Source organism: Talpa europaea (genome assembly GCF_964194135.1).
Source record: "Talpa europaea genome assembly, chromosome: 9".
Taxonomy (NCBI): Eukaryota; Metazoa; Chordata; class Mammalia; order Eulipotyphla; family Talpidae; genus Talpa; species Talpa europaea.
This window is the reverse complement of record NC_140076.1, coordinates 110,354,150-110,379,914: the sequence shown is the minus strand read 5'-3', so window position 1 is coordinate 110,379,914 and position 25,765 is coordinate 110,354,150.

Here is a 25,765-nt window from a genome sequence, read left to right as displayed (position 1 = left end):
ATTATGGCTCTTAGGATTTTGTGGTGAAAAGAGATCATCATAAGAATAGATAAGATAGAATTATTTCACAAATCTCTGCAGTGTTCCCTTTTGTTTTCTGTGAGGTCACTGTCCTTATACCTGGTTAAGAATGGAAATCTGCCTCCACATTGTCAGACTGTTTCCTTTTGGATAAAAAACCAACTCATCCCAGCAGCTTCTATCCCCAGTAAAGGACCATACCAACCAGAATGAGTTCTTGCAAATGTAGGCCCCAAAGACCTGAACATCTACCCTCCCACAACCATCATTTTAATCACCCCACAGCACACTTAAGGGCTGGGCTGCACACAAGCAAGTTAAGCACATGCAGCCTCTGCTGTTAAAAGCAGAGTCCATCGTGAAGAAGGTATACAGACAGTTCAATATAAATACCATATGACAGCTCCTTTAAGTCTGTGGTCTACTGTGCCTACAGGATGCCAAACATCTGGAGGGAAAACACAGCGTTCAGTCAGGAAGCCCCCTGTCTTCCAAATCATTGAATAGACTTTTATGTGAATTGCATAAAAGCAGCAATCATAATAGTTATACCCACTAATATTTCCATAATGATTTACAACCATAGCGTGCATGTGTGTGTATGTGTGTGTGTGTATAAATCCAGTTAATTATCATATCCTTATGGTACAGGCTTAATTATCCAATTTTACATATGAGGAAGTCGAGTGTTGTTACTATGCATGTATTGCTCTCAGTCTCTGTGCCAGATACAAGGCCTGCAAAGGAAAAGGAAAATATAGTTCCTGCCTTAAAGTTGCTCACAGACTAAGGGAGGAGCTCAAAATTGAATGAACTTGACTTGCCCAAGGTCACACAACTATTTATTGTCAGATCTGGGACTCCATCCAACGTCTCTGGCACCAAGTACAGCGCTCTCGTCACAGCTGTCTCCAATAAAGGTCAGACGCACTCACGGAGCAGCGGGTAGAACGGGGGAGGGACAGAGGTGCCACTGGAGTGGGACGAGGCGGCTAGTCATGCTGAGATCAGAAACCAACTACAAGTCATTAAAACTGCAGTTCGGAAGACTCTGATGAAAAGTTGGCGAATGCCCTTGATGTAGTGTTGGGTAAAGAATGGTCTGTTTACCCAGGTTTGTTAGACACATCTGGACCAGTACAGGCTGAGAACATGGGCAAACTGAAGCAGCTGGATTTTTTTCAGGTGGCATGGTTGTGACTGAAATTTCCCTTTTTCCTTTCTTTTCTTTGCTTCCCTATTACTTTATCGTTGTGTTGATATTGCTAAAATATAAATTGCAAATAGGAAAAATACTCACATGGAAAGATTAAAATGTATGTCGCCAGGCAGACTTTAGTTCAAACCCCAGTTTTGTCAATAACTAGCAGTATAATCTTCAGAAAGTAACTGATCTGCCCAGGGCCTTCATTTCTTTGGTAGAAAATACTGTGAATCTTGCAGAGTTGTGCTGAGGATTGGAGATGATATACTGGCATGTTTGATACACAGAGATCAACTGGTCAGCCTGTAATTATTTTTATCATTATAATTGTGTTATGTGAGCCAAGAAGTGTGTTAGAGACAGAATCCACAGGGCTGCCAGGAGGCACAGGTTTGGCCAAGAGTCTGCACAGCATCTTTAACACAAAGAACAGCAAAGTGGAATCATCCTGACGAGCAGCAAAAACACATACTGAGCCAGGTCCTAAGGACACAAATGTAAAATACCACCTGTCTACAGAGGATTTGTCAGCGATCTCTTTACTTGCTCAAAAAACACTTATTCATCTGAGACTAAAAGAAGAACCAGTGGTATAAAGATAAATAAGATTCAGTTGCAGGGAAGAAACAATCAGGAAGAAATAAATACAATGTCATGTGGAAAGCTTAATGGTTAAGTTAGGTATTTGGGGGCATAGATAGAAAGTCAGAGACTCCAGCCTGGTGAGAAAAGATGAGGGAAGCGTTGGAGCTGAGCCATTAAGCTGGGGCATTAGGAGACAGGGCCTCGGTGCAGAGGCAGTGAAGCATCAGGCAGGGAGGAAAATATAATGGCCAGTGCATCAGAGAACCCTGCGCAGTGGGTGCCGGGGAATAGAATTTAAAGCAGGGGGAGATTGGCGAGGAAACTGGGAACCAGCACTTATGAGGTTTCATACCCTCTCTCCAGAGAACAGGGAAGGGTGTGAAACCAGGAGCCAGGAGTCAAGATGTTCAACTTTACATCAGACAATTGTTCTAGAGCCCTGACAGGAAGGAAGGGAACAGACAGCCTGGTTGTGTGAGGACCACTTCTAGAGGTTCTGGAGAAAGACCAGCCTGCCCTGGGCCAGGAGTCATGGGCATGGGGATGAGGGGCTGGACACCAGATGTCAGGACAGTCCCTGAAAATCCCAGAACTCAGTGAGGAGCAGAAGGGACATATTTGAGCTTTGGGAAAGAATTTGTTACAGACACAGTCTGGGAAAGCTTCTTGGAGGAGGTTGGGCATGAACAACACTTTAAGGAAGCTGTGCATGGAAAAGAAGGGGCAGATCCCAGGCAGACGGAAGGGAAATAATGGGGCCAAGAAGCAGGAACATGCAGGTCATGTCACAGAGGAAGCAGGTCGATGGGAAGAACATGTGACCTTTGACGTGCCCTCTGCATTGTAAACTCTCATCCCCAACCCAGGGGAAGCATTTTGTGAGCTAATGGTACTCTCTCTCCAAAAGGCCTCTCTTCCTGAGCGATGCATAGAGACTACAGTGAGCTCGAGGCAAAGAAAGATGCAGAAATTCTTCTGCTCTACAATCCAGAAGACTGTTGTTTCAGAAGCCACAAAAGCTCTGGTGGTTTCAGGTGAGTCTGGGCCATGACCAGGGAAGGGAAGAGTCACCTTCTGGGCTCCTGCATCCTCATTTCCCCACTGCCAGCCTGAGTCCCAGACAAGCCGCAGCTGGCAAGTGATAGACTGGCCAGCTGTGCCAGGGGGAGAGCGGCTATGGGCAAGGGTGGGGACGCAGGCCCAGGGGAAGGGGAGACAGACTGTTCGAAGGTGTGAGTGTTGTCTCAGGGGTACACAGGGTAGAGTGGGGACCAGCAAGCATGCTCTGGGAAGTGTCAGAGAGGAAACTACTGAGGCTTTGGGGGGACACTCACTCTGTCTCAACTACTCCCCACAAACACGGTCATAGGCAGTAAGCAAGAAAATGAGCACAGCTATGTTCTGGCAAATCTTTGTTTATGGACACGGATTTGAACTTCATAAAAGGTTCACATGCCACAGAATATTCTTTCTCTGACTTTTTTCCACCAGTTAAAAACATAAAAGTCTCTCTCAGCTCACATATGAGAAACAGGCAATGAGCTGGGTTTGGTCTGTGGTGGGTGGTTCGCATCCTGGGTTAGAACGAGCGTGTCGTGATAGACGAAGAGCTGGGGGATCAGATAGGGGAGAGCAGCTGCCCCCAAATGCACTCCTGTGGATTCTGGACAGGATGGGACGTGGGCTGAGACCGAAAAGTAGAATCTCCTCTTCCTACCTGCCTCTCCTTCCTTCCTTGCTTCCTTCTTCCTGCCCTCCCGACCTCTCTCTCCCCTCCCCTGCCTTCCTCTTTTTATTATTTCTATTTTCTGGACGTCTGGGTGCCACGGATGCTTCCCTGACTAACAATATTCTGTTTGTTAGCAGACTGCACCATCCCTTTTCTCGCAATCAAGGATGTAGTGATGGTGTCTGACGTTGCCTTGATGGTCATTAAATTTTGAAATACTCTTTCCTGTATTTCTATGAACCCTATCATGGCAATTCAGTTTTTCACAAAACCCAATAAAACAAAAGCCATACACAGAGTAGCTATAACAATGGCTTCTAGAAACGCCAGGTAACACCTGGGGCCAGGCCTTCTGAACAGCTGGACCTCCCTGTGGCCTCAGTTGCCCATGGGGAATTGGACAGAACCTCTTAAGCATCTACGAGCCTTGCTCTTGGCTATCCAGATGCTCCTCTGAGGACTTACCAGGTCCTCAAACCCACAGACATGCAGCGTTTTATTTACCCCAAGTCTCCCTACTTATCCTTCATTGGGCACTAAATAATCTTTTCTAGTTTCCAAGGATTCATGTGGCCTTGTTTGGAAAATACCTGAGAATTCTCGGGCCTTGTTTTTTCTCCTAGCAGCATAGCTGAGGGTTAGTTGTGCATCAAAATAAGATGATTAGGAAGATTGACTTACAAAATTCTTGACAAAGAGCCCAACCATTTTCCTTGGCTTGGGCACAAGTCTCCAGATTTCCTTAAAAGAAATCATCGATATTGTGTCAAATTCAGACTCTTAAACCACAAGATCCCTCCCTCCCCCAAATCCACCGCCCCCAGAATCAAAGGATTCATGTAATTACATTTTCCTCTTTCTGTTCTTGGGAAGCAACTGTTCCCTTTATTAGAGAGAAAGCTTGGGGTATCCCCACTGCTCTGCTAACTCGCGCATGCTCCCAGACCTCTGACTTCCCAGCACCCACCCCAAACTTTGTCCCTTCTTTGACTTTCATGGTCTTTTAGAGGCGGGCAAGAAAGCATGGAGAAACTTCTAGAAAAGACAAAGAAGCATGTCTTCTGCCTTCAGCCAGCCCCAAGGACCAGAAAAGGAGACAGCCACCATACCCACACGGAACCTAAAATGTGTGTAACCCCAAAAGTCAAACCTCAAAGGACCCTGCCAACGGGCTTTTGTAGAACCACCTGTGGAAAAATGTGCTGGGTACATGTCTGACATTACAGCTCCCAGCACTCCCTGGATCTTCATGGAGATCTGGTCCTGAGGGAGAGACGGGTGTGCTTTTCCATCACCAGGATCCAGTCGAAACCAATTTTCTGCCATGAGGTGCGAGGTTGGTCCGGCAGGCTTCCCACAAATCTGGTTCTGAAGGAAGCATACAGCTCCGCTGAAAACACATTGGTCCTCTTCCCCCATTTGATCTTTCCCCCACATGCCTTTTGGATTAATGTGGGCATTTTGTTTCCATCTGTTTTCAACTCTTGGTTAGAAATGTGCAAGTCCAGCTAGAGCCCTCTCGAGGGCTGGGGCTCCTCCGTGGGGTCCATGAAGATCAACTGCAGTTTTATTTCAAGTCAGTCAAGACTGAGTGAGTACTGTGCGCGCTTCTGAGGGAGTACTTCAGAGTACTTCTGAGCACTTCTGAGTACTGAGGGAATACTTCTACATCAATGCTTCTGAGTACTTCTTAGTACTCCTTTTTTTTTTTTTTAAGATTTATTTATACAAGAACTGGGGTACAGCCAGAGACATGGGGCTGGGGGTGGGGGCTGTGCAGAGAATTCACCAGAGACAGAGTGGGGAGCAGAACAGGCAGACTGACTGAAACACACTGCTGAGGGGAGGAGCAGGCGAGACAGGAGAGGTCTGCCGCACCATGTGGGCATCTCTCTGGCCAGCGGGGAATCAAACCCACGCTGCAGAGGCTATGGACATCTTCACAGCACTGCGCTCAACCCGCTGTGCCACCAGGGAGGTTCACTTCTGAGTACTTCCCAGTGAGTACTTCCTATGTGCCCGGCATTGTGCTACCTCCCAGGTGCTCGCTGAATGCCATGTCAAAAGCTGCTCAGGATTCAGCACAGGCTCCTTTTGCACTTGGAGTTCAAGTGCAAGTCATTTGTATGGTCTGCAAGACCTAACATGAGCCCTCCACACTCCCCACCACTCTGACCTCATCTGTCCTAACACTGCCTTACTCGCTCCCCTAAGCCACCTGGCCCGTTGTTCCTCCACGACCTTGCTGGTCACCTCTGCCTTCGTCTCTTTGCACTGGCTGTTCCCTCCACTCTTCCAGAATGCCTCTTCCCCAGAACAGCTAACATCCTCACCTTCTTCAAGTCTTCATTCAAATATCACTATTTCAGCAAGGATTAATCTGACAATTCTGCTGAAAATTGCCGTCCTTCAGCAGCTCCTAACCCCCTTTTACTCTACTCTGAATGTTCTTTCTGTGGAGAACTTATCACCTTCCTACTGCCTTGGCTCAGTTCCCTAGAATACATATCTTGAAGGCATGCAGTCCCACAGGGAGGGGGGCAGGGGGAGGGGATGAAGCAACCCAAGGGGCTGGAGCAAGGTGATGGCTGGTCTCACAGGACATCTTCAGAGAGACTGAGAGAAGTGAATGTGTCTCCACCCAATCTTTCTGGGGAGGAGAAAAGAATACACCCTGAGGTTTCTGTCTCCTATTGGTCAAGGTCAAGGTCAAGGTCTTCCCATGTGGGTGTTAATTCCCTCATACTTTCAGGGTAGAAAGCAGATTAGTGCAAAGGCTGTCTTATGGTGTCGCTCGCCTTAGGACAACAGGGAAGCCCCATGATGAAGGTGTGAGTTGAGACGCAAGGCAGGCACCAGGTGAGGGACTACGGGGCTTGCCTGTGAGCAGCAAGAGGGACGGACCTCCAGGCAGGCCCCTGATCTGCAGGAACGGAGACCCAGGACTTTAGGCACAGACAGAGCCTGCCAGGGAGGGGTGTGTGTGTGTGGGTCTGTGTATAAACTGAATCCTTTGTGACCTCCCCACATGGTGTAAGCTCCTTAAAAGCAAGCTCTTTGTCAACTAGAGCTCCCTGAGGCATCCCAAGAGTCTAACAAAAGACCTGGCACTTAGTGGCCCCCAGCATAGGCCAAAAGAAGAAAGGGCCTTGATGTGAATGAGATGCGACCCCAGCCTCACCCAGCTCTCTGTGCTCAGGGCACAGGCGGGTACGCAGATCCTGCACGGAAAAACAAGCGCTGAGTGGGCCTGGCTCAGCAGGAGCCCTTGGCAGAGTACTGGAAACTGGCCTCTGAGCCCTGGTGCTTGGACTTTGGGTGCCCAGCCTGGCCTCTCCAATGAAAAAAGGATGCCGGGATAAGAAGTTGCCATCCGGGCTCTAAGTCCAACCTCAGCTGATAGTTGGCTGTAGGACCCTGAGTTACCTAAATGTCAGTAATTACTATTTATCAAGTGCTCTCTTTCTGCCAGATCACAGACTCAGTAACTTACTAGCTTAGTTCTTTTGGACTCTAACAGAATACCGTAGACTGGCTGACTTATGAAACAACAGAAATTTATTTCTCATCATTCTCATGGCTGGGAAGTCCAAGATGAAGGCACCAGCAGTTTCCATGTCTCGTTTGGCTAACTTGTGACTATTCCTTCACAGGGTAGAAGGGGTGAGGGAGTCCCCTGGGGGTCTCTGTTATTAGGACACGAATCCCGTTCGTGCTGGCTCTACCCTCACAACTCAATCACCACCCAATGCTTTACCTCCAAACCCCATCACCTTGTGGTTAAGATTCAACATAGGAATTTTCAGGGACCCAAATATTCAGCCCATAATATTTTCAAGTGTTTTCTTATTTTATTCTTACAACAGTCTAATTCAGAGAACTATGATGATCCCCATTTAATAGAAACTTAAACTGAAGCCAGAGCCAGTCCATGAACCTGCCTAAGCTCTCCTGCTAAGAAGTGGCAGAGCTGGGATTTGAACTTGGAACTACCTAAGCTGAAGTCTAAACTCATAATCACCTCCCTCCAGCACTGTGCAGCTGGGTCTTAGTGCTCTCTTTCATGAAATGAAAAGATTAGACGACGTAATCTTTAAAGCCTTTTTTTCATTAAGCTGCATCCTAAACATGTTAAGGTCAAAGATCCAGCTCAGACTTGGTAGGAAGTGATTGGCTACAGTCCAGGAAAAACACACCTCCAGTGTGCCTGGGCCACCAAGCAGGTCTCAGGCACCAGCAGCCTCCCATACAGCCCGGCGAGGGTAGCGGTGCCACCTTAGGAAACTGGGATCATGAAGACTCACACGGTGTCCTCTCCAGTTCCAAGTTATGAAAGTCAGAAGCTCACCTACTCGCTCAATGCAGAGCCTGTGGGTTGGAGGGTACCAGGGCCAGGGCAGCCAAAGCCTGTGACTCAGCAAAACACCACTGAGATTGATCAAGCTCACCACCGTGCCATGGAAATAGAATACAAGCCACATAGGAAGTTTCACATTTTCCAGTAGCCACATTTAGACAGCAAGAAGAAAGAGGTGACACTAACATGGATGATCTATTTCAGATCTGAACTATTTTCATGTCAATGTGTAATCAATATAAAAATTCAGCGAGAGCAGTTAGTCTATTTTTCATATGAAGTCTTTGCAATCTGGTGTATGTTTGGGTTAGAGCACCTTTCAATTCAGACTGGCTTCATTTCAAGTGCTCCATCAGAATTAACACGGATCAAGTGCTCAAACAGCATCCAGGCCCAGGGTCTGCAGGGGCTGATGGAGAACACACAGGTCCATGCACACACTCACACCAGCGTCACACAAATAACAAGGACTTAGGGCCTCCCTGGTGGCACAAGGGGTTAAACACCGCACTATGAAGCAATTCACAGCCTCTGCAGCACGAGTTTGATCCCCACCGGCCAGGGAGCAGCCCACATGGCGCAGTAGCCCTCTCCTGACTCACGCGCTGCTCCCCTTAGCAGTGTACTTCGGTCAATCTGCCTGTTCTGTTCCCCACTCTGTCTCTGGTGAATCCTGTCACCCCATGCATCTCTGGCCTGTATTCTAGCTCTTGTATGCATAAATAAATAAATCTTTAAAAAAAAAAAAAAAGAAATAACAAGGACCTTGCTGAATTCCACACCATTGGGACCAGCTAACACAAGTTACATCCCTGCACCCAAACACCTGGGTGCAGGGCTGGAAACAGGCGGAGGCCCAGGGAAACGGACATCAACCTGAATCCATACACAGGGTGCAGGCAAATGAGAGGAAGTCAGTCCCTGGTGAGGGAAAGAAGCCATCTGGCCCACTGCCCTTTGAAGTTCAGTTCACCTTCTAATATCAAGAATAACAGGCCAAGAAAAAAAAGTACTGGAGGCCATTAAGCCATGGAGGCAAGAGGTCAGAGCTAGCTTGGTCAGTTCCTTGGGAAATGAGTTTCATATGAGATTCAGGAGCGAGGGGAAATGGTCGAAAATTCATAAAGTCAACAATTTGTGTATTTAAGTAGTGTCAAGCCACAGGAGCCTGGAGTCCTAACATCGTCGTGAAAGCCTCAGCCCCAAACTCATGTATTAATTGCTGCTTCAAACGGCTCCGCAGAAGCAAGGGGTAGCAGGGAAGACTGTTTTTCAAAACTGAAGGACTTGGAGACTGCAGGGGGTGGGGGAGGGGGGTTGTGGTTTTTCCAGGAATGGGATGGATTGAAATGGATTTTAAAAAAGGAAGAAAAGCAAACATTTCCGACCCTCCTTCTTAGCTCCCCCACACCAACTAAACATCCAGGAAGCCATGAAGAAAAGAGTGGCTTTGCTACCACGGGGAGAAATCTGACTCCCCCTGACAGGGTACCTCACCCAGCGTAGACATTCCCTGTCCCTTCCTAGGGTGCCCCACCCCTCCCCTGCAAGAGGGAACCATCTGGAGGATGCTCAGGAGGACACTTGGGGAGCATTTACTGGCTGCCTTGGCGAGATGGAGCCTGCAGCCACATGGAAGGCACATGCAGGAAATACACGGCAATAATCTCATGTTTATAATCCTGAGACAAGGATGGCAGAGTTAAGGATGGGATTGATCAGGTTCCAAATTTATTTCCTGGAGTCACATTTAAAAGAAGGCTGTTAAGGGCAGAATCTCGAACGAAGTGGGTGCATTGCAGCAAGTTTTAAGTTTATTTCTCTGGCTGTTTGTTCAGATTTTTTTAAGTCTGCTGCTTTCTTCTCGCATGTCCTGGCCCATCCCTGCCGGAGCTGACAGAACTCAGAAAAGGACCTCCTGTAATAGATTCTTATCAAAATCAGAAAATCTTATTTTCCCCAGAGTTCATTTACAGGACAACAGCCCCTTCCGCTGTAGCGCCTTTATCATTGTTTTTTATTGTTTTGGTTCAGCCTTTAAGTGTTACCATCTGAAAGCCTCGTCCATTGTCAGTAATGTTAAACATCTTCCCATCACAGCCTGCTTTTGAGATTCCTCCCAGGACAACCAGAGCTTAGGATGGGTCTGTTCCACCTCCTGGCATCCCCTGGCTGAAGATATTTTCAGGCCTGGGGAGTCGTCAAAGTCTCTTGTCTGAACTGGCCGCTCCCCTGAAGCTGCCTGAGTCACCTTCCCAGCGCCTCTCTCTCAATTAGGATCTGATGTTTCATAGCCTTTGCCTGGAAGTAGATTTTCTTGGTTCCTAGCATGGCATGTTCATTCTGGGCACATGCCTCAGTTAGGAAATCCCTGAGGGAAAGAAGAAAAGCAGGTGAGCTGGAAAACCAACTGGAAGGGAGTCATTGCTCCCCTGGCTCAGCGCTTTACAGTTTACAAAATGACTCTGCGCATAACATCTCCTCCGACCTCACAATCACCCAACGAGATGGGGATTTCATCTTCTTGTTATAATAATGGGAAACTGAGGCTGAGCTTGCAGTCACACCATGGGGGGGCTCGGAACTGGAGCAGCTCTTAGAACAGGGCCCCGCGCAGCTCTGTGGAGGGGCCGCCTGCAGAATCGGTGCCCTTCCAGGTGGGGTCTTCATCGCTCAGTCAGTCCTCAAGCCGATCTCACCGTCAGAGATGCTGCTCCACCCATTCTGGATCGTGCTGCAGTCCAACGAGTCCACTGTTCCCCCAAAATGAATGTAACCAAAGGGAAGAAGTAAAATTCCAACCAAATATGTACGCAGGAGCAACTATGTGAGAAAAGATGTCATTGACACTCAAGAAGTTTGTGTTGCTTGAGTAGCAAAGCTGTAGAGAGTTGCGGGTTCTGTGTCAGCGAGGGCTCCAGGGCCAGGCCGGTGCAATGCTGAAGTGAGATACACCCCGAGCCTGGAGAGGCCGTGGAGATGCTGTGGAGGAATATCTGGGCCTGGGCGGTGACTCCCCAACTTCCACGAGGACTAGAGTCACCAGGAGCCATGGTTAAAAATACAGATCTCTGGACTTCTGTCGGGGTTTCTAGAAGAAAATCCCAGAGACCCATGTATTTAACCTGGGCCAGCCTTGTCATGGGGGAAAGGAGCAGAGGGAATTCTGAGTCAGCTCCGAAGAGGAGACGGTCTCACTGCAGAGATGTTCCTGTGAGGGGGACGGAGAAGAGCAGCAAGGCCTGAAGCCGGGTAAGGGAGCAGAAGACCTTCGTGGTTAGAGACCACAGGGTGCAGAAGACGCGAGGGGGGCCTGGGCAGGGACAGGCAGCTCCCTGGGGGCCCAGGAAGGGGCCAGAGCATGATGCAGCGGGAAGACATGGAAGGACTGACTGATTGTGAGGAGAGGAGAGTGCAAGGAGCTGGTTAGGAGGTGCTATGGCCACGAGGCGGGAGCTGGGCAGCGTGTGACTTGAGATACGTCTGCAGGTAGAATGGACAGGTGCCCATGATCTTGCTCCTGCCACCATCACGGAACAGCAGCCAGTTTAGACCTCAGGTGGGGGCCTTACTTGCCAAGCATAAATCCAAGAGGCAAGAACAAGGCAGATCCCCACATAGCTTGTTCCGGGACAGACAGCCCCAGAGGCACCCTGTGTCTGGAGAAGTGGTCTCCGTGCTGCTCCCCAGGTGCACACAGTCGGAAAGCAAATGCAAGTGCCAGATTCTTAGATGAACCCAAATTTAGGGCAGCAATCCAGGTAGGAACAGTGGGTGCTCTGTGGCGAGCAGAGCAGGATCCCCACGGTTGGCACTCACAGTCAGACAGTCAACCACAGCGGCCAAGGATATTCTGGGCCGTGGCCACATGTGGGGACACACAAGTAACAAATAGACTCACGGACAGCTGGGGAGAGTAGGTGACCACCAGGGCCATCTCAGCCACCTGAGGGCACAGCGCAGGCATGAGGGATGGGCACGGGAGACTCAGCATAAAAGGGAGTCCTGGCAGGGGTTGGGGGTGGGGCAGCGCCTGTGGCCGTGAACTCACAAGCAGGGACAGGGATGCTGGGACCGGAGTCAGAATGCAACTGGAAGTAGAATTCTCAGTACTACATTTTGTTTTTTTGTTTTTTTAAGATTTATTTATACAAGCACTGGGTACAGTCAGAAGCATGGGAGGGTGAGAGAATTCACCAGAGCCAGAGTGAGGAACAGAACAGGCAGACTGACAAAGTACACTGCTGAGGGGAGCAGTGGGCGGCAGGAGAGGTCTGCCACGCCATGTGGGACCCTCGCCGGCAGCCGGGGATCGAACCGGCACCCGGGGATCGAACCGGCACTACAGAGGCTGCAGGCAGCTTCGCAGCCCAGCGCTCAATTGCTGTGCCATCAGGGGAGGCCCTACATTTCATTTTAACAGACTTTCCTCTTAAAATAAAACCACTGCTATCCCAGTAAATTATTCTTCCAACTGTCCTATCTTACCCCTTTGTTTATTTATTTAGTATAGGGCTATGGACATAACATTCTAGTCCAGCACTAATGCACGTCCTGGGCCAGGAATTTCAAGATGCAGCCTGAGAGTCTGCCCTTTTCATGCATTCTCTGATGCCCTCATCCTTGCACCACCTTTTGAATGGGGAAGCTCTGGTCCAATTAGATGTTCCTTGCACCTGCTCTTGGGTCTGTTTCTCACTCCACTTTACCTTAATCATAAAATGAGTTCATTTATTATCCATTAGAATATCTACTCTGTACAAACCAATGGCACAGAAATAAATATGACATTGTTTTTTAAGGAAGATACTGTCAGTCGGGTGGAGAGAGAACGGGTGTTAACACAGTATAACCTGCCCTCCACCAGACCCCCCACTACATACTACATTATGCACTGCCCCATTCAATCCTCACTCCAGCCCGGAATAGAGAATGTCTCTGTCTTACAGAGAAGGAAAACCAATGTAGGGAAAGTTAAGTAGATTTCTCAAGCTTACACAGCCACTGAAAAGTTTAATTTGGATCCAGGTTTAAGTCTGGCTGGCCCCAATAGTCAAACACTTTCAATCAAGCCACACTGAAGACACAGATGTATGTATAAATGCCCCAAATACTGGGCATTGAGTGTTGCGTGCAACCTGAGAAGTATAAACAGCTTGCTGCAGGCGTCCAGCAGGTAGGGTAGGAAACGACAGAAAAACATAGGGCGATTGTATATTTACTAAATTTTGACAAGTTTGCCAGGAAATAGCAGCATGAGGACTTCAGGTCAAAAACATATTTTTTGATGCTGCAGAGGAGACTGGTTTCCTTCCTTATTCATAAGTTCTCCTTTTTTGGACTGTCGTTCCAAAGCCCAGTTGCCACCTGCCCAGCCAGGAGAGGCTGGCATCTCTGGCTCACGGCTCCGGAGCTAGCAGACAGCTTGTCTGCAGACGCCCAGAGTGGGAGCTGCCCACCAGGTCAGCCACCTTCTATTACACATCAGTCTGGATCTGACAGAGCAGAGCCCAGCCCAGAAATCCGGGACATGAGCGTGCTGACCCCCAGCGAAATTGACACCATCACCCCCGTGAGGTTTTCTTCCGTTTTCACCTCTGTGTTCAGGGTCCCTGGCGCTGAGACTCGCCCACTCGCCCACGCAGATGGCTCCCTCACGGCTCCCGCCAGCTCCCGCCCGGACTGACCACTAATGAGGACCCCGCAGCAGGCGTCTGGGATTTAGAAAATGACTCCACTTTCTCTGGCGCTGACTCATTGTTATTGGGCCTGGGACGGGAAGACCCGGGAAAGCACGAGTCTCAGTCCCTCCCGTCCCAGGCCCGAGGGCCACTCCCTACCTGGCCACATGCAGGGCCCCATGGGGCCCCAGGGCAGGGTGCCACCCTGGGGTGGTGACAGAATGTTCCATTTCATATTTGCACCGGAGAGGACAAAGAAAACCAAGATGGTCTCTCATTAGATGTGAATACCTGGAAGTCAGACCCTCCGGGGCCCCTTGAGGTTTTAGTCACATTCTCTGTTTACTCAACACTAACGCGGGCTTTCCACTGCCCACAGAGGACACAGTAAACTGAAGCCTCGTTAAGGACGGGATCCCTGTAAACACTCCCAGGCGGGCATTGTTCCCAAAGCACAGAGCAGCTTCATCTCCTGACCTGTCACTATTCCTGATCATACTCCCCCTGGGGCAGAAAGCTACAGCAGGCCACAGACACGGGGGGCAGCTGGGGTAGTTCCCACACCGGGTCGCCCCAGCCCCGGTTCTGGGACCTCACCGAGCTATTTCTGCACGCTCACCGGCCCGCAGGCACCCGCAGGGTCTTGTCACAGATGAGGGAGGGACCTGAACAGCAGCAAGGAGATGGTTTCTGGAATCACTGAAACCCCATTGCTTTCCCAAAACCGCTGGCTACGGGCGCAGCGTCCACTGTCCAAGGATGACATGTTAATACAAATCTAGCCTCTTCCATAATGAAATGAGTCGGGCTTGAGGAGTGATTTGCTTAAAAGCCACATCATAAATCAGCTGTCAGTTCCTCTTTATTCCAGACCTGGCAGGCTCACCTTTACACTGAATTAACCGCATCTGAAACTTGACCTCGCAGCCCCAGAGCCTGCTGGAAACAACATGTGTTCAACGACTTCCAGTCAGAGCAGCGAGAACTTAAGTCATTCCACATTTTTAATAAATGGGCCAGAAACCCATGGGGCGACTCCCCTTGACCTGGATGCTCAGCATATCGATGGAATCAGAGGAAGAGTCAGGCCCTCGGCAACCAGACCGGGAGAACACGCTCTGGCGCTGCAGGCCTGATCCTGGACGGCACCATGCCTGTTAAGTACAGCCAGAATCTCAGCCTGAAGAGAAGCCCAGAAACATTATATTAATTGCCTATAATGGTCCGGCTGGGTGGGGGTGTCATGGGTGAGTGGAAGTGAAGAGAGAAGGGGAGAGACACGTAAGACCACCTGCCGGGAGCTGTGAAGGGTCTGACGCGCTCCGTGAGGAGCAGAGCCGAGCCGCTGAGCTGCTTCCAGCTTGCCAGTCCTCTGATACTGAAAAGAGACACATGATTGCTCAGTAAAACACAGCTTTGGAGCTCCCCGTGACGGGGCCGAAGGGTTGATGCTATCAGTCAGCGCCCTGAGAAGTTCCATGAGCCAGGCACTGCCCATCGGGGGTGTGAAGATGACCCCCCCCCCCACCAAGGAGCGAGCCATCTTTAGTGGGAGACAGCGTGAAAGCAGATTTGATTGTTCCTTCGGATGAGTACTCCATGCTAGGTCTGTGCTGGGCTCAGGGATATAAGAAGGAATGAAATATATAGCCCCTGCCCCCAAGATGCTCAGTCTAGCTGGGCAGACAGATGGGAAAGCAGAGCGTGAGTACTGGGTGTGTCGGGGCCATGAGCAATACCAGAAGCCCGTAGGAGGCCAGTCCAGATGCGAGAGCTCAGCAACATCTACCCAGGTGTAGGGTACTGGACTGAGACCAAGGATGAGCAGTTCAGAAGGAAGGGGGACCAGGATGCCCAAGGGCTCACAGGTGAGAGAGGGCACAGCACACTCAGGAAACAAAGAGCAGCACAGTGAGGGCACAATTCACGGGGAGGGTGAGAGAGATTCAGCTGGACAGGGCCTCCATGCACTGCATGCAGCAGGTGCTTAATAGTGGCAGAAGAGGAGGGTGATGAGTGCACAGAGAAGGAAACCTTTGCATTGGGGTATTTGCTATGACAGCTCAGATGACTTTGTACCCTCTCGCCTGAAAAAAAAAAATCCTCTTAAAGATTAAGTGATTGAGAAAGGAGAAGCTGTCCCAGCAGAGGATGTGCCAGGACACTTTGGCAATCTGAAAACTAGCCGTTTTCTCTCAGTCTCAGACCAGGTCCAACAATACACCAAGTTACCAAATTTTAGATTAAGACGCCACGGAAAAGGAGGGAACTGACAGTAAGTCAGACGCACGTGGGCCTTTTGCTGAGGGAATTCCTGCTGGGTAGAGCCTCCCCTTTCGAAATCGGAGCCATTCCCAGCCAACTGGAGAAATTTAGGAGCAACCAGGGATATGCTTGCCTCTTTAGGGAGGCTCCTATAAAGTTATTGCCTCATTAACAATCTAAAAATAGCCTTAAAACAAAGGTCCTTAAAAATCATGTCAATTTAGTAGGCAACATTTATGCACTGGGCACTGGGCTAAATGATCCACAAGCGTCATCTCATTTAACCCTCAGAGCAGCCCAGTAAATGCTGAAGAATGGGAAGATCCTCTCATCACTGAAGTTAAATATCCTGCCCGAAGTCTCAGGGCCATTGGTAAATTGGACTGGGACACTCTGGGCCGCGTTTCCCACCACTCTGGCCCATTGCCCGCTGCAGACATCACCCAACCATCTCCCCGCAACTTGGAGCTCAGAAAGAGAAAGATTTTTTTGACAAATGTGTGTGCATCAAAGAGATGCTTGTGGGGTTTACTTGAGGGGAAAGTGTTTTTAGCTTCTCAGGCAAACACTAGCCACCAACTCTCCTCAGGTTACTAAAGGTGACACTGCCTTGTCACACATGAGGCCTTAGAATTCACCTTTTCTAACATGGTCCTTGTGTGGGAGCCAAAGGTCACCCATTTTACAAGCAGGGAAATCAAGATCAGAACTGTTAGGTGTCTTCTCTCAAGTCTCTCTGCTTAAGAGACACAACCCAGGACTCTATTCGATTTCAGCAATGAGGTGTGTTGACATCACAACTGCCACATCACAGCAGAGTCCAGGGGGACTTGGGAAGGAGAAGTTAGCTCACAGTCAGTGAAAGAAAGCTGAGGACCCACTGTGAGATGCTTCTCCTGGAGAAAGTGTCCTTTACAAAGACACTGACATGTGTAGTCCACCCAACCCAGGTTTTTCTGCAACACACACACACACACACACACAGCTATCAGAGCCAAGAGAGCCGACATCTGCAGATGAATACAATGCTTGTTCTTCCAGCCAAACTGACGGTTAAACTTTCCACTCTCAGATGCCATTGTTAGAAACGAACTCTTAGGCGGTAGAGTCTTTATAATATACTCTTTATAATATATGACAACATAAATAAAATACAGTAGAGGACAGGCCCCAAGGGACCTGGCATAGAAAAAGCAGCACAGGTTCCTTGCAGAGGGGAAGTCTGCAGAAGGAGGGGCTGGCTGTGCAGCCTCTGACAGATAAAAACTCCCTTGTGTTTCATGCCCAATGTGTAGATTCTTGAGTTGCCTGTAATTTTGTTCCCAGTGCTGAAAGGCAGAATCAGAGAAAGAGCACTGGACAGAAAGGAGGCCTGAGTTCAAATGCCCATGTCAGGAATGTCACACAAGCACCTCTGTCTCTCACTCTTTGTAACATGAAGACATTGGACCAGCTGACCTCTGAGACCTCTTCTAACTCAGCTGCAGGTGACTAGGACTCTAGCGCCTTTCTGTTCCATTCTTGATGGGGCCACAGAGTGGGGCCCACAAAACCAGGACCAGGAGAAGATATTGCTGAAAGGGTTGGAGCCCAAAGACAAATTCTGTTCTCCCACAGCTTTGACAAAGGCTCACACGACACTGAAATCTCCACTCTCGTAGCGCCCCCACGTGCTCCACCTGAACCCAGCTTCTCTCCATTCCACTGCCAGCCTGTGCCTCGGAGAAACTAGAAGGTTTCTGTCTAGAAACTAGACAGTCCCCAATCTCAAATGAAGATGCCTCCGAGAAGGCCAAGATCCCGCCCTTGCGCTGGGAGAATACGGCAGTCATTGGGAGTAGAATGTTCTGGGGTGAACCAGGGCTGTCTCTTGTAAGCTGTGACAGAAGGGATTTCAGCTCTCTGAGCCTCAGGTTCCTGGTGTGTCAAAGGATGGTGATGATACTACAACCTGATGAGCAGTCGATTCATTGTGATTAAAAGGCTGAATATAGAACCCTAAGGTGGTTATAGTCTCAGGGTGAATCCAGGAGGTGGGTCCCCAGCACCCAGCAGGAAGCCAGCACAGTGTGGACACTGATTAAATATTTGTTGTATGAATGATTAGAAATGGAAATGCTGATGGGACAGACATTCCAGTGAGCAAACTAAGCAGGGGGCTGAGGACCTCATCTGTCTGGACTCCAGACCACAGAGGCCCAGAGGCTCGCTGACCTGGAGAACTAGGGATAGCACCTGGAAAAACCAGACCAGAGAGAAGCCTCCAGCCTCTGAGGGGGGAAGCAAGGAATGTAAAACCATGAGTCAGCAGGTTATCCATGGTGCTCACTTCTGAGTCACCGCCTGACCCCCCGTGGGCCTGCGCCCGTGTATGAGGAGTGTGGAGGTGTGTGTGGCTGTTTATATCTACACTCTCAAATTCAGCAGACACCACCAGCCAAGATGACTCAAGGGTTTCTCTCACGTTTCATTTCAGCTGTGTCAATGGGCTGTCCTGTCAGTGACTCAAGGCTTACTTGCCTTGCCCCAGGACAAATACCTTCCAGCAGAGGTAAAGCTGGGCTGCCTCAACGTGTGCCCCAGGCCATGAGATTTGCTTACTAGCTAGATTCTGCGCCATTCAAGAAGCCAGGAGTTTCCAGGATCCCTGTGAGACAAGGGCCAGGCCCAAGGCTGAGTATGGGCCTTCCCCCAAACCTTACAGGAATTCTCACCTCCCTGAAAAGCCCTCCCTTGGCTTCCCCTTCTCCCCTTTATACCACCTGCTTCTCTTGCTCTGAGGCAGCTCCCTTCCTGGCCACTACAACCTATTATTAGAAAACTCTTGAGGGATCCCTCCCCCACCCTATTAACAGAAGTTCTAGTAAATCAGTCTTCTCACCACTGTAATCAGTCCTGACATTATTACCAGTTTAATGTCCCTCAGATGTGGCTCAAAAACTCCCACCTCATACCAAATTCAGTGCAAATGCTCGTCCCTGAGTATGGGCTGTGTTGCCAGCCACATGGCAGGGGAGGAGGCCCTGCAGCCACACCTCTACTCTGAGCTCTAGCCAACAGCTTGAGGGGGTGGGGTTGGGGGGTGACCCCCTGACCTAACCTGCCAAGTCTGATTCTCTTCCTTGGAAATTCTGAAGAGAAGCTCAGGAATTCTAGTCCCAGCCAGGGGAAGAAAAAAACCTTAACCCAGTAAGATGTGAAAACTCAGAAATGGTGGGGAACCACTTTTCTTTTTAAATTTCTTTTCTTTTACACAGAATAGGAACCATTTTTCCTGTGATGTGACCAGAAAGGCTCAGTAGGCAGGTCCGGGCGAGGGCAGATATGGGAAGCAGGGAAAAGATCTATTGTCCATGTTCCTTACAGTTCCCAGTTCCCAGGGTTCAATGTCCCCCAGGAGCACTTTCCCCAATTTTAATATATAAACAAGGAGGTCAGGAGGTGATAGAGTTAAGTGTCCTTACAATAAAAAATTTAATTGGAAGAATATTTTTCAAACACATCATACATAATATGCAATTTTAGAAAAAAAATTCCATTTGCACAGTCCATGAAATGACTTTATTCAAATTCCTCACATTGGTTTTTAATGTCAGCATCCTGGCCTCCCCGGAACCACCCTTTGTGTTATCTGATGGTGTTTTCCAAGGCATCGGAGGTTCTTCTTCCATAGATGTTGTTCAAAGTTGTACATAAGCCTGGCACCGGAAATTTTATCCCAAGCCACAGAAAAAAAAGAGAGAGGGGAGATGGGAGGAGAGGAAGTAATTATAGCATCAAACATGTTTTATCTTTCATTCTTTCTAGAGGTGATTATTCATGATCTGAAAATGATCTTCAAAGGGCTTGTTTATAATTACATGCATCACTTGCAAGTGGGAAACCCTAATTCCAGAAAGAATCACTTAATCTATATAAGATGTATGTCTTTTTTCCCCTAGATTCTATCTAAAGGACCCTAAGGCATCTCAAACAGGCACTGATCAAGGTTGAGTCTGGGCCTTAGCCAAGCACTGCCCTGTTGTTCAAAACAAAGTCATAGAGAGAGTTCCCTGGAATATGTGGTCTCAGGCACAGGCTGCTCCCCAGGAATCATCTGGGTAAGTCCCTACTCACACTCAGACATCTACTTCATCACCTTTAAAGTTTGCAAGCACCATCTGAGGTCACTACTATCATTCCTATTGTCTAGAGAGGACAACCAAGATACTCAGGGGTGACACCACACAGGAGCTGGCTGTGGAAGTCAGGTGTTCTGACGCCAAACCTCATACTCCCACCCCGGCTGGCAGGTAAAGGGGTGGGCTCTGCAAGGTGGGGGGTCTTCTCTCAAACCTTTAAGTCCTGCCACCTGGGCAATCATACACTAGCCTTATGGCTAGTCCTGGGCACATCCCACCTTCCGGGAAGAAGAAAGAGACTTGCTGAGGAAAGCAAACAGGTTGCCTTTCAAATGAGTCAAACTATTCTCTCCACCCATTCGCTCAAATTTGACAGCACACAGGGATCCATTTCATTTTATTATTCTAATTTCCAAAATCGGGAAGGCATGACCCACGTGTGAAGAACAAGGTTGAAATAACAGAGTCTGGAAATCTGGGCCTTAGGAAGGAGATGGGGGTGAGGCAGGGGTGAGCTGGAGCTCACGCATCTAGCTGGGCACCGTGGCCTCTGGCAGGGAGGCAGGCGTTAGGGAGCACATTCGCCTGCTAACTGGTTTTACTCTTCGTTGTGGCTCACAATTTTTTCTTTAATTGAAATTTACAGACTTTACAAATATTAATAACCTCAGAGCTTGAGTGACCCCCAAACTGTTTTATTATAGAGAAATGAGCTCCCGGCCAAAGTGTGAGGCTCTCTAGAAGAATCTACAGCTGTTTGTCTCTCCCTCCTCCTCACCCCAATACCCTCCCCACTCCTCTGTTTTGGTTCTCAGATGTGGAATCCTAGAAGGAAAAGGAAGTGGGGGGAGGCAAAGGAAGGAAAGACAGAGGGACCTCCACTGAGCTGCGCTTTTATAATAGCAATAAAAACAGCTAGCCTTTATAGAGCACTTACTAAAAGCTGTCAATGAGCTTAGTGCTTTGCAAAAGTGATCTCAGGGCCTCCCCAGTGGCACAGCAGGTTGAATGCAGTGCTTTGGAGCTATCCACAGCCTCTGCAGCATGGGATCGATTCCTGGCCAGCCAGGGAGATACCCACAGGGTGCAGCAGACCTCTCCTGTCTCGCCCGCTGCTCCCCTCAGCAGTATACTTCGGTCCTTCTGCCTGTTCTGTTCCCCGCTCTGTCTCTGGTGAATCCTCTCACCCTCCCGCGCCTCTGGCCTGTACCCCAACTCTTGTATAAATAAAAAAAAAATTTTTAAAGTTATCTCACCTCATTCTAAGAAACAGACTGAAAGGTGAAAGGCACTAACCTCACGCTTCCCCAAGGACACACATTCCATCACTCCACTAATAAGCGGTAGGACCGAAGCTCCGTTTGGGGCCATGGTCCCCAGTCACCCCAACTCCTGTGGCCCATCCAAAGGCCGGTCTTCAGCCTAACGTTGACCAAATCTCACGGCTGCTTCCACTAGCCAATCTAAACTCCAGGTCAGGTGCCTGAGAGTCCCTGTGCTTTGAGACAAGGCCCACGTCTCCACCCCAGGAAAAGGCCTGGAGGCGCAGACAGAGGCTGGCATCCTCCTGGCCTGGATCCTGGAATCCTGATCTCTCAGGAAGGTCCAGAGGGAAAAGGATTGTTCAAAAAGCCCCAGCCTTAAAGTGAATGGGTTAAATTGCACTTGAAAGGCCCGAAACCAAAGAGACAGGGTTCCTCATTCTCCTGTTCCCAGCGGTCCCCAGACATCCCCAGGGAAACAAAAAAGGAGCCACCGCACCGAAGCATCTTGTTTTGATTGCACTGAAAATATCCCGGCCACAGCCCCAGACCCTGTGAAGACTGGGAGGCGCGCTCTCCCCTCTGTGGCGGAGCGAGTGCCGTGCGGAGCCGGAGCCTCTGACTGCACTCGAGGGTATGACAGCCAAGAATGCTTTCATAGTTGCGCTTTGCTGCCTGATTCCGTCTGGAATGCAGGGACTCTGTCCCTTTGATCTTTAATATGGCTGCTCAAAGGGGCCGGGAGCCCAGCGTTTGCAGCGCATTCTGTCCTCGTTCTCCACCAATTCTGCCTCTACCCCGAGTTCTTGGACACAACTCTGCAACGCTGTGTTCAGAGTCCTTCTTCCTTCCCTCTCCTCTCACCCCACTCCTGAGTGTGCACCCTCAGCGCCAGACCCCGGCCCCCTGCCTTCATGCCAGCACACAAGCCTGACTACCCCTCCGTGATGCTGGGGTGAGGGAGGGAGTCTTACTCCTCCCTTCTCAAGACACCCTCCATGGTGCTCCCTGCATCCCAAATACAAGGGCCAAACCATCTATTGAGTAGATGCTTGCTCATGAGCATCTGGTTGGTTGGCTGCGCTTTTCTGGTTTGTTTGCTTTTCGCTTTTCATCCAGATGTTGGTGTCATGTAGTCCCCCTGGAAGGCCTGCAGCTGCCACAGCTGGAAGTGATGTTTTTTATTACACTCAGAATAAGTTGCAACAACTAGAAGAAGTGAGACTCTGTTTGTCCTTTACAAGCCAGGCACTCCCAGGACCACTTCCAAGAATAAGACCTGGGGGCTTCATCTGTTCAAAGAAACTTAGCTTGGGCATGCCATTCCCTTTTGTGACAGGGTATTTCTAGAAGAAAAGAGGTAAAAGCAAGATTCTAGAGTCTGTTCCCAGGGGGCTGAATGGTGGCCCAGAGCTATCAGGTCCTGATCTCTGGAACTTATGACGTTACCTTATTTGGAAAAAGCATCTTTGCAGATGTGAATAAATGAAGGCTCTTGAGATGGAGCTGTCACTGCGGAGTATGGGGTGGCCCTCCAAGTGCCACTGTGTGTGTCCTTATAAAGGGACGGCAGAGGGAGATCTGACACATAGCAGAAAGGCCACGTGAAGAATGGAGGCTGAGGCTGGAATGACACAAGCCACAGAGGAGGGAGCCGAGGGAGCACGGCGCTGCAACTTGTTTTTTGGACTTCTGGCTTCCAGAACTGTGAGAATAAATTTCTGTTGTTTTAACCCACCAACTTGGGGGTAATTTGTTACAGCAATCACCGGAAAATAATACAGGGCTTATTTCCAACAGCCACTGCAAAAAAGCCTGCAGAGGGGGATAAAAAAGGACCAAGTGGACTCATAGAGACTGTAAGATCTTCTGGGGTCGGGGGCCTCATTGCAACTGATGATGGCATCTGTGTGGGATCATTCGGGTGAAAGAGCAACTCAGAGTAGGAGCATTAGGAACTTGGGAGGTGAAGGGCTCTTAGTTGGGGTTCTGCAGAGCATTCGGAAGTGCCCACAACCTGCTTTGGCTCAGCCACCCCAATTCCTTGTGAGCTCCTAGCAGAGATGGAACACAGGAAGAAACAGCATACAGAGCCAATGGAACTTCTAGCCATCTGACTAGGGGTGACCCTGAAATTCCTCTGCAGAGCTTCCTGGTAAGCTGGGTGCACCATGTGCCCCAAACTGACAGCCGATGGGTCCTACCACCTCTACCCACTCATGGAAGACAAAGAGATAAGCTCCCACACCGGTGTGTGTTGTTAAACACGCCCCGGCCCACTGTCCTTCAAATCCTACCCACTAATTAGTGTCGCCCTGTGTCCTGGATTGTGACTAATCTAATTCAAAAGTCATCCACCCCATCGGACACGAGCAAGGAGGTAGGAATAGAACTAAATTCATCTCTCTCCTCCAAATAGGAACAATTTGGGAGCCACAACTTCCTTTAGACTGTTGATTGAAATCTCTATTTCGGGACATGAATGATAGAATGAATCACACCTTCTGCTGTTTCGGCTTCCTTCTCTCACCTCCACCAAGGGGAAGACATTGACTCACATTCCTGTGTGTGTCTACCTTATGTCAAGCACTATTCTAGGCACTGGGGATAGAGCAGCAACAGGACAGACAACAGGACCTTCACAGTATCTGGCTCTACCATGGACCATAAATTCCCTCCTGAGCCCTACTAAACCTTCACCCCTCTGAAACCCACCCAAGGGAACCCACCCCAAGCTTATCCCCTTCCAGCATCCAGTACTCTACAGTCATGCTTTCCACCCAGGGCCACGCTGGTCAGAAAAACTGAGAACTACAATTCTAGCAAAAATTATGTCTTAAGAGCACAAGAATCAGATAAAATAAGCTTCTTTGAAAATCATGAGGTACTAAAAGTACAAGGCATGTTTAATTGTAATCTATAGCCAGTTAGGTCAGAGAATAGGGAGGAAAATGTGCCACTGAGGTCAAAGACTCTCACCTCATCTACTTCATTTATTCTCGTGTCATAGCCTGGACTTAAACTCCAAACAGCTGATTAAAACCCAGAGAACCCAGCTGAGTCCCATCTATCCTTTCTGAGGCTCGGCCAATAACACTAGCTTCCTTTGCAGCGGATGGAGTGTTATTTTGAAACATGAAGAACAGAAAGGGGACACTTTAGGAGGCCCCGGAAAATCCAAGTCCATTAAAAAGTAAGTCATATGGGCCTCCCCGGTGGCACAGCGGGTTGAGTGTAGCACTCTGAAACTGTCTGCAACCTCTGCAGCACAGGTTCGATTCCTGGCTGGCCAGGGAGATTCCCCCATGGTGCCGCAGACCTCTCCTGTCTCGCACACTGCTCCCCTCAGCAGTGTTTTCAGTCCGTCTGCCTGTTCTGCTCCCCTCTCTGTCTCTGGTGAATCCGATCACCCTCCCGCGCCTCTGGCCTGTACCCCAGCTCTTGTATAAATAAATAAATCTAAAAAAAAAAAGTAAATCATATCTAGAGGTAAAGAAAGAGAAGGAAGGGGCCTCCCTGGTGACACAAGGGGTTAAGCACAGCACTATGACGCTGTCTGCAGCCTCTTTAGCATGAGTTCGATCCCTGGCAGGCCAGGAACAATCCACACAGTACAGCAGACCTCCTGTCTCCCTGCTGCTCCCCTCAGCAGTGTACTTCAGTAAATCTGCCTGTTCTGCTGCCCGCTCTGTCTCTGCTGAATCCTCTCACCACCACCACCCCACCACCCCCCCACCCCTGTACCTCTGGCCTGCACCCCACCTCTTGGATGCATAAATAATAAATCTTAAAAAAAAAAAAAAGCAAGCAAGAGAAGGAAGAGGAAGAGGAAAAGAAGAGGAGGCAGAAGAGGAGGGAAAAGGCAAATATGTCTAAATATGCAAATATTTGTCATGTAGATGGGAGCTCCTTAAGTGAACATTAAAGGAGACTTTGCTTTTTATTTAATAACCATATCCATGAGCAAACACTAAAACTGAAGCTAATGGAAATCAAAACAATTGTTCCAAAATGATGAAATTTGGGGATTAAGTCTAATTGTTTGATGCTAGTAAAAACAAGTCAGTTTTGACTAATGCCATGGGAAGTGGCACAAAGCTTTCCTGTCCGGGATCTGTGGTTACCTGGGTGGCTCGCATCCAGGGCCAAACATCTTTGTTCTCCTCGTCCGTCCGCCCCAGCTCATCACTGACACTCAAGAAACTTCCCACTAGACCACAGCACATTAGGAAGAACCACCATTGTTTGGGTAAAAGGGGTGCACCACAGTAGAAGAAACAATAATAGAGAGAAAGAGAAAAGAAAGAAGAGGAAGTGACAGAGATAAAAACAGTGAGAACATGTAATTTGAAGAAGAAAGTAGGAAGACGCCCCTTTAGAGGTCTGGTTGAACTGAATGAACTGAAGACAAAGGCCAAAGAAATGTTCCCATCATCCTTGGCTTCAACCGGGTTAATTATGTCCTTAGAGAACAGCCGGTCCAAGAGTTCACTTTAGTATTTCACAATCACTCACTCACTCACTCACTCGTTCATTCATG